A 7426-nucleotide genomic window follows, 5' to 3' on the forward strand; every position below is an offset into this window, starting at 1 on the left:
ATACTATGCCTTGCACTCATTCAGTTGCTTATTTTGATTTGTTGAGACAGGGTCTCATGTAGTACAAGATAGCCTCAAACTTGCCATGTAGAAAGGCGGCCCTGAATAGCTAATTCTCTTCCTCCACTTCCCACATACTGGATTTATAAGAGTTCAGCACCTTAAAGAGCTCTACCATGGCTTTTTAAGTAAAGGATTTGAACCTCCAGAAATTTGAATCCACAGAGCTTTGAAGAATAAATCCTAGATGACTAAAATAGAAAGGTAGTAAAGCCCAATGATGATAAAATTTCCCTTGAACTTCTTTACCACTGACATCACAAGAAAACTGAGCTTGCTCTAGAACATTGAAGGCCAGCCAGGGTGGACTTCAAGGTTCACTGCCATTTCTCTGTATGTGGGATTTAGATCACTTTGGCCTCTGTCTCCTCATCTATTACATGGAGACAATAAGTAATACAATTTCAGAGACTTGGTGGTGGTGACTGACATAGTAACAGTGTGAGTGTGCTGCCTAAATCGCTGATAGTACCCAGTGAGGAATAATTAGTATTATTAGAGCACCCATCCTGGCATCAAATTTTGTCACTTTCTGTCAAATCTTTTAAAGTGGATCCTGTCATTTTTATGAACAAGAAGGAAATTCTGGTGGGGTTTGACCAAATAAATAAATAAATAAATAAAATTTAAAAAAGGACCCTGAAGAAAATTATTTCTCCTTTACATATGAATCTGACTTCCTTTGATGTCAACATGAAATCCCCATGCGCATAGAAATGAGAAAGACCGGATGCTCTGTGCATCTACTTGGCTTGTAACTACAAAAGCAAAATTCCAAAGCAATCTGTTGTAGCGTGTGGCCCCCACAGCCTCCTGACTGGATTCACCAAATGGCAGCAGCTAGAAGCTCATCTTCAAACTGCAGCTTCCCCTCATCTTCCTAACAGTAAAAGACATTCCTACGTGCGACTGTTGGGTGCTTTCCTCCAAAACAGCTTCCGAGCCTCTCCAGTCCCACTACAGCATCCTGGTGTCAAAACATTGACTCTGTAGTGCCCTGGCTGATCCCTATCTATGAATTACTCCAGCCTAAACCCAAACCTTCTGTAGGTTGTCCTACAGCCTTATGCAATGATATGCCTGTACTCCAAACCATCACCATACCCTATATGCAGAAATAATCTTTAGTTCACTTACCCTCCAGACCTGCTCTCATTTCCCACTCTGCTATATATATAGCAAGAGTCTGACCTCTGGGAATTCTTACTTTTTGGCTTCTAGCTGGGTTTAACCAAAGGAAAGTACAGAATGAAAAATGTGGGAGCAGAGATAGACACCTTTTCCTTTCTTTCTAGAACTTGACTTAGGAATGGCTACACTTCTCTACACAAAGACGTTAGCCATAGGTTCTGCTGCCTGTGTGAAGTGAATTTCTTCTTAGCTTCTGCCAATGGTTCCAGTATCATTCTTGCTCAAGCATGTTAGTGGCGTGTGTATGCTTGATACATGCCACAATCAGTGTTTGCCCCTTTTGTACGTGTGCCCTCTTCATGTGATTATCCACTATGTTAAAATGCAACCAAAAGGCACTCACCTGAGGCTCAATGCACAGGCTCATACATTTTCTTGCCTCTATTCATCAAAGTTTTGAGCTAAATAAACCTCTTTTCTTTCTGACTTGCTTCAGCCTTGAGTGTCTTACTATAGTAACACCAAATAGACTGATATATCTGCTTCTTGCTGGGACTTTAACTGATACAAGGTGGTTATAGGAAAAGACTCTAGTAATATGATTCTGGAATGGGGGTTATCCATATAGATCATAAAAGCATAAGCAAATTTCTTACCGGTAAATAAATAGAGGCAGGTGCTACCAAACACTCAGATCATCTTCATCCTCTAACTGTCCCTTGGAAAACCCTGAATGAAGTATCAATGGAGTTTTAATTTGCATTTCCCTGATTACTAAAGATGTGGAACACGCTTTTGGATACTTCTTAACCATTTCACACTGAGGAGGGTATAAAAATGTATTCTATTTGATTCCATGATTCTGGTGAGGCACAGTACGGGTGTTTAGCATTAAGTAATAAGTAAATGATAAAATAAAGAAACCACATATACTATGCCCTACCAGAACCATGGAATCAACAGAATACAAATGCAGCTGCCTTTATTGGTTTTGGGAAAAAAAATTTTTTTCAGCATAACAAAACACTTTATTTCAATAAATCAGTCCAGAATGTCTGAAAAAGCACATTATCAGTTGGTTAGGGCAATAAGAGCCACCACAATGTTGCCCGTGTGTTCCCGCAAGCTCCTTTCTGCTACTGCTCGAGAGATCTCCATCTCTGTCATTATCAACTCCAGATCCTCCCTCTTGATGGTGACCTTTGCCAGCTCCTTCTCCCGCTCCTGTTTTGCCTTTTGCTCCCTGGACAGTCTGTCTCCAATGACGGACATCGCCGCCCTCTCCAGATTTGAACTCTGGATCTCCTCCTCCTCCGCATAGTCAGTGACCCTCTCCAGCACTTCTGTCATGCTTCCCTGGCTTCTTGGGATGCCGCTCCAGGTCGCTGGTTTCTGTCTCTTACTCTAGCTCCGCATCTCCCTGGTCACCATTTCCCGTTTCAGGAAATTTTCCTAGTGTATAAAACTCAAAGGTGTTGAGCCCAGTTACTGGATGTATTATTTAAGAACGCTGTAACCACAAGGGATGGTTAGTCACAACACCAGCCCTATAAACACCTGAGGAAATTTATTGAATTTACCTGGACCTAGTATCTTCAATGACATCACAGCTATTTCCTATTTATCTGGTACCTAATAAGGGCACAGTAAACTATACTGCTACCAATTTATTGTATATTCATTTTATATTTTAATTAACCAATAACATTTATGTAATTATCATGATTAATACTATATATATATCTGCATATGTTGAAGAATTGTTGAATGAGTTAACAATTATCTCAAGTTGTTTATTTTATGCCATTATTATTACTATTACAACTATTGCTGTGTTGGTTCAAAGAATATCAGGAAATTTTTGAGTAAATATGTTTGTCAGATTCTGGTCTCTGTAGCAAGTACTTACAACAAATCAACTTAAAAGGAGGAAAGAGAAGCCAGAAAGCTGTCTCAGCAGGCAAAGACACTTCCAACTTACCAACTTAATCTCCAGGACCCAATAAGCTACCCCTGCAAGTTCTCCTCTGATCCCCGCAGAGGTGCAAGGGCACATGTACACACATATATACATAATACATAAATGAGTGTGATAAAGAAAAAATTGAAGAGGAATTTATTATTTTGGTTTACAGCTCTAGATGTTTTAAGCACAATAAGTTGGCTCCATCAGTTGGGACAATAGCAATGCAGAAGGTCATGACAGGGGGCAGAGATAAAACAAAGCTGCTTACACACGGCAGCCAACAGAAAGAAAGAAAGGAAGGAAGGAAGAAAAGAAAGAAAGGAAGGAAGGAAGGAAGGAAGGAAGGAAGGAAGGAAGGAAGAAAGTGGGCCATGATCCCAATATTCCCTGAGTGTTCTCCTGATGAGCTGCTGTCCTTTCACCAGGAGCCACACCAAGAAGGCTCTGCCCTTCCCAGTAGCACCATAGGCTACTGACCAAGTTTTCATCATACGATCTCTAGGGAGCCTCTATGTTCCAAATCATAAGTATCTCAGAATTCTTTGTCCCCTTCTTTAGAGACGCAATGTCTAGGAATCAAACAACTTGGATCCAATCCAGATCTGTCCTTAACTTCCCCTTTCTGCATTCTATCACTTTAGGTTTTGAAAAAGAAAGGATGGGAGGAATGATTGCTAAGATCCCTTAGCAATCTACAGAAAACAACCCCAATGTGGACCTAATCCTCATCCCTTGTCATTTAGGAAGAGGTAACAGCTGTGGGAGTAGCATGACGCAAACGTGATTGTGTTTTCAACATTGTTTTCTTAAAATATAACATCGACTATAACATGAGTTAACAATTTAAAGTATGTAGTTCTATGGCATTTAGTATAGCCAAAATGCCTTTAACCAATGCCTTTGTCTAGTTCTAAGACATTTTTATCACCCCAGCAGAGAGCCAAATACTCTATACAGCAGTTGTTTCCTATTTCCCTCTCCCATATTCCCTCAGGAGCCACCAGCCTACTTTCTGTCCCTGTGCACATATCATATAAACAAAATTATACAGTAGGTACCATTTCATGTCAGGATTCTTTTATTTCATGTTTTCAAAATCTTCTTATCAGATGTAACATACATTGATATTCTGTTCCTTCTTGTGGCTTACATGCTTTCCTATGGTGTTAATCCCATGATCTGCACATCCATCCACCAACTGATGCTTCATCATAACAGCCACTTTTGAAGCATCCATTATCCTTGCTGATTTCCAATACATTTCTCCTTTTATATTTAATTGAACCCTCTTGGGTTTTGACAAATAATACCAGTTAACTTGAAAAGACACATATTGCAAGAAGGTTTTGCTTCAAAAGTCTTTTTTTTTTTTCTTGGTGAAATATTATTCCCCATAACTCAGATATCATTTTCTTCTCTCAATGACAGCTTGTCACCTAACATGAATACTCTAAAAGTAGTCTTGGCATGTAAGTGAATAACTGACATCATAGTCTACAAGTAACTCTAGTTGTACATACACACAAATAAGTATGTTCCAGAGAAGGAGAGGAAGAGGCGAAGGTGGTAAGGGGAGGAGGGGAGGAGGAAGAGGGAAGAAGAAGGAGAAAGAGAGGATTGGTTTCTTGAAACCTTCAGAGAACAGACAGTATTTCTACCATATCAAGAAAGAAGACTGATCTGGTCTTGGTACCTCTGGCCTCCCCTCTAGAGTAAGTAGTCATAAGAGAATTCTACCACTTCTATAATTCTTCTGCTTCCACCCAGCCACTTAGCCCTGTCAACACAAACCAGCATCATGAGGACCACTGCTGCCCCAGATGGATAGCAACTCCAGGGAAGAGTGTGAAGAGCACAGCTCTGAACCAGTTTGTGGCTGGCTGAGTCAGCTAGCTGGCTGAGAAGTGAGCTAAGCCCATGACCTCTCAGGATGGACTATTCATTATTCAATACAGGTGCAAACCATGCGTATTTTGTGATGCGTCTCCTCCCATTTCAGTTCTGCACAATGACTCTTGTCCCCAAACCTGCCTCACCTCCAAACGTTGTGTCTACACCCTACTGCAAAGATGTGGATCTGGCAATGATCCAGTTCATTTGATCCACATAGCTGATGGGAACAGATAATTTAAGTTCCAAATTTCCCCATTAATCAAAATAGTCTGATGACGGATACATCTGCTTTTACTTTGGGTTGTGTAGACACAATCTAATTGTGCATTTCCTAAAAACAAAACTGTATCATCTGGAACATTCACAGAGCTCTTTCCTGCCCACATTTCTTTCCCAGCCGTTGACTAAACAGATAACTCAGTAATTAAAATTCATAATCAACACATGGTGAGGAGTTTTCCTCTTTCTTATGCTTTTACAATCCTTTTTTTCTGACTTCTGGGTGATTTGCCAACTGTTCCACTCCTCAGGAGTACATACTGAAAGTTGTATAATATGCCTGTAATCCTCACCTTGGTCCTCTTTCTTAACCCTTTCTTCTCTCTTGGAGCCTCAGAAGTGAGCCATCTCCCCTGGGAGAAATGCCTGCAGTTCTGAGTTCATCACAGAGGCTTTCTTGAGAGCGATGTGATGCTCTATGATGAGGGCCACCCCCTTTAGAAAAGCCTGTGTGTCCTAGACAACCCCACTAGGCTTGGCTTTGTGAATGTCATTGGCTAAGGATACTCTGTGTTGAACATTAGAATAATGGGCTGGTGGGCTGAGAGGCCGCTGAGGTGATTAGCGGGGAGCAAGAGGGGGAGCAAGAGGGGCATTTGTAAAAGTTTGCCTGAAATCCCAAAGTGACTACATTCAGTGAGGAAGGCCCCCAAGTTTGATCAGTTTGATCATGATTTAGGTCCACCAACAGTTGAGTCATAATCAGTTTTAGAGAATGTTGAAAATTACACAACTTCGAAAACTACACAGAAACCAAGATTATTGCCCATGTCCTGCACTAGGAATGTGGGACCCTAAGCCCATAACCTCAAGTCTTCTTTGAACACTTCCCCTCAGGACACCACAAACCTTTCTCCCCAGCGCTTATGAAACTCCTCCTCCTTGACCACAGATCTCCTTGCCCCCATACATAGCGTGCTGTCACCGGTCCATGGGGTGGGGCCTTGGAGCCTCCACAGTGAGCAGTCAGCAACTCTCGTCCTCATTCAGACCACAGGGACTTCAGCCCTGAGAGGCCGGGCTGCTGGTCCCAAGGTTTAAAGCATGGAGATGCTAAGCTGTTGTACCATCCAGTTACAACACCACTTTGAACTGGCCTGTGCCCTTCTCCAGGACTCACCCTCTTCATCAGAGCAAATAAGTGAAGACACTCCTGACAGTTCCAGAAATCCGTGAAGCTGGGGCGGTATTTTTAACACAGCCATTTTAAACAGTGTCTGTGCTAAGCCACTTTTGCTTTGGCTGTTGGTGCAGGTGAAAAGCTGAGAACAGCTGAGCTCCGGAGCCGACATGTGTGGCCCAGGGTGGGCCCTGGATTTTTCAAAGGGTAACGTTTTCACACATGGAAAAACACACCAGTGTTTTTAGTATTCATGGCTCAGTATAGCTCCCTCATGAGAGTTCCATAGACAAACAAGAGGCATCTAACAATGGAAATCCTATCACTGTATCTGTTTCGCCCTTCCTCCCATCTGGAGAACTCAGGCGCACACCTGGGAAGTGCACTTTCTTGAATCTCTACAAACTTTTAGCATTGTTCAGAGAATCTTTTCCTTAGAGTACTAGACAGACACTCTGCGGGTGCCCCTCACCCTAAGAAAAAAAAGGCTTCTGTGCCCTACAATTCTTTGCTCCTTCTAAAACATGTCCTAGGATCAGGACAATTTTCTGAGCTTGCAAGATAGAAAGAACTGACTACCTAGAATGCAGACGGCTCTGAGCCAGAACCAGTGGCCTATACAAACTCATTGCACTGAAGCCTCAGGTGGCTCAGGTCAACACCTTCTAAAAAACAAAGACACACCCTGCTCCCTGGACAGAGGAGCATGGAGGTGCCATCCCTCGGGCATCCTTTACAGATGCCCCAGAGGTCCATTTGATCCCTTCTCTAGATCCCTCAGACCTCGACATTTAAACGTTCCCTGCTGGCTACGTCAGCATCTTGTGCTGAAGTGATGAGTATAGACCACTGTGGAATATGAGTCATTCTTAGCAGAAGCCACTTGAGTTCCTAGGCCCCTTACCTACCCTAAGGCAGAGCCACACTGAAGAGCACAACCAAATTCAACAGGCATGCACTCTCTAGGAAACAGGAAA

At 42.3% G+C, this 7426-nt stretch overlaps 1 pseudogene; it reads right to left on the reverse strand.

Moving 5' to 3' along the window:
* Positions 1 to 2207: 2207 nt before the first annotated feature.
* Positions 2208 to 6621, reverse strand: LOC127235881 (huntingtin-interacting protein K-like; annotated as a pseudogene).
* Positions 6622 to 7426: the final 805 nt, after the last annotated feature.

Source organism: Phodopus roborovskii, unplaced genomic scaffold (assembly GCF_943737965.1).
Source record: "Phodopus roborovskii unplaced genomic scaffold, PHOROB, whole genome shotgun sequence".
Classification (NCBI taxonomy): Eukaryota; Metazoa; Chordata; class Mammalia; order Rodentia; family Cricetidae; genus Phodopus; species Phodopus roborovskii.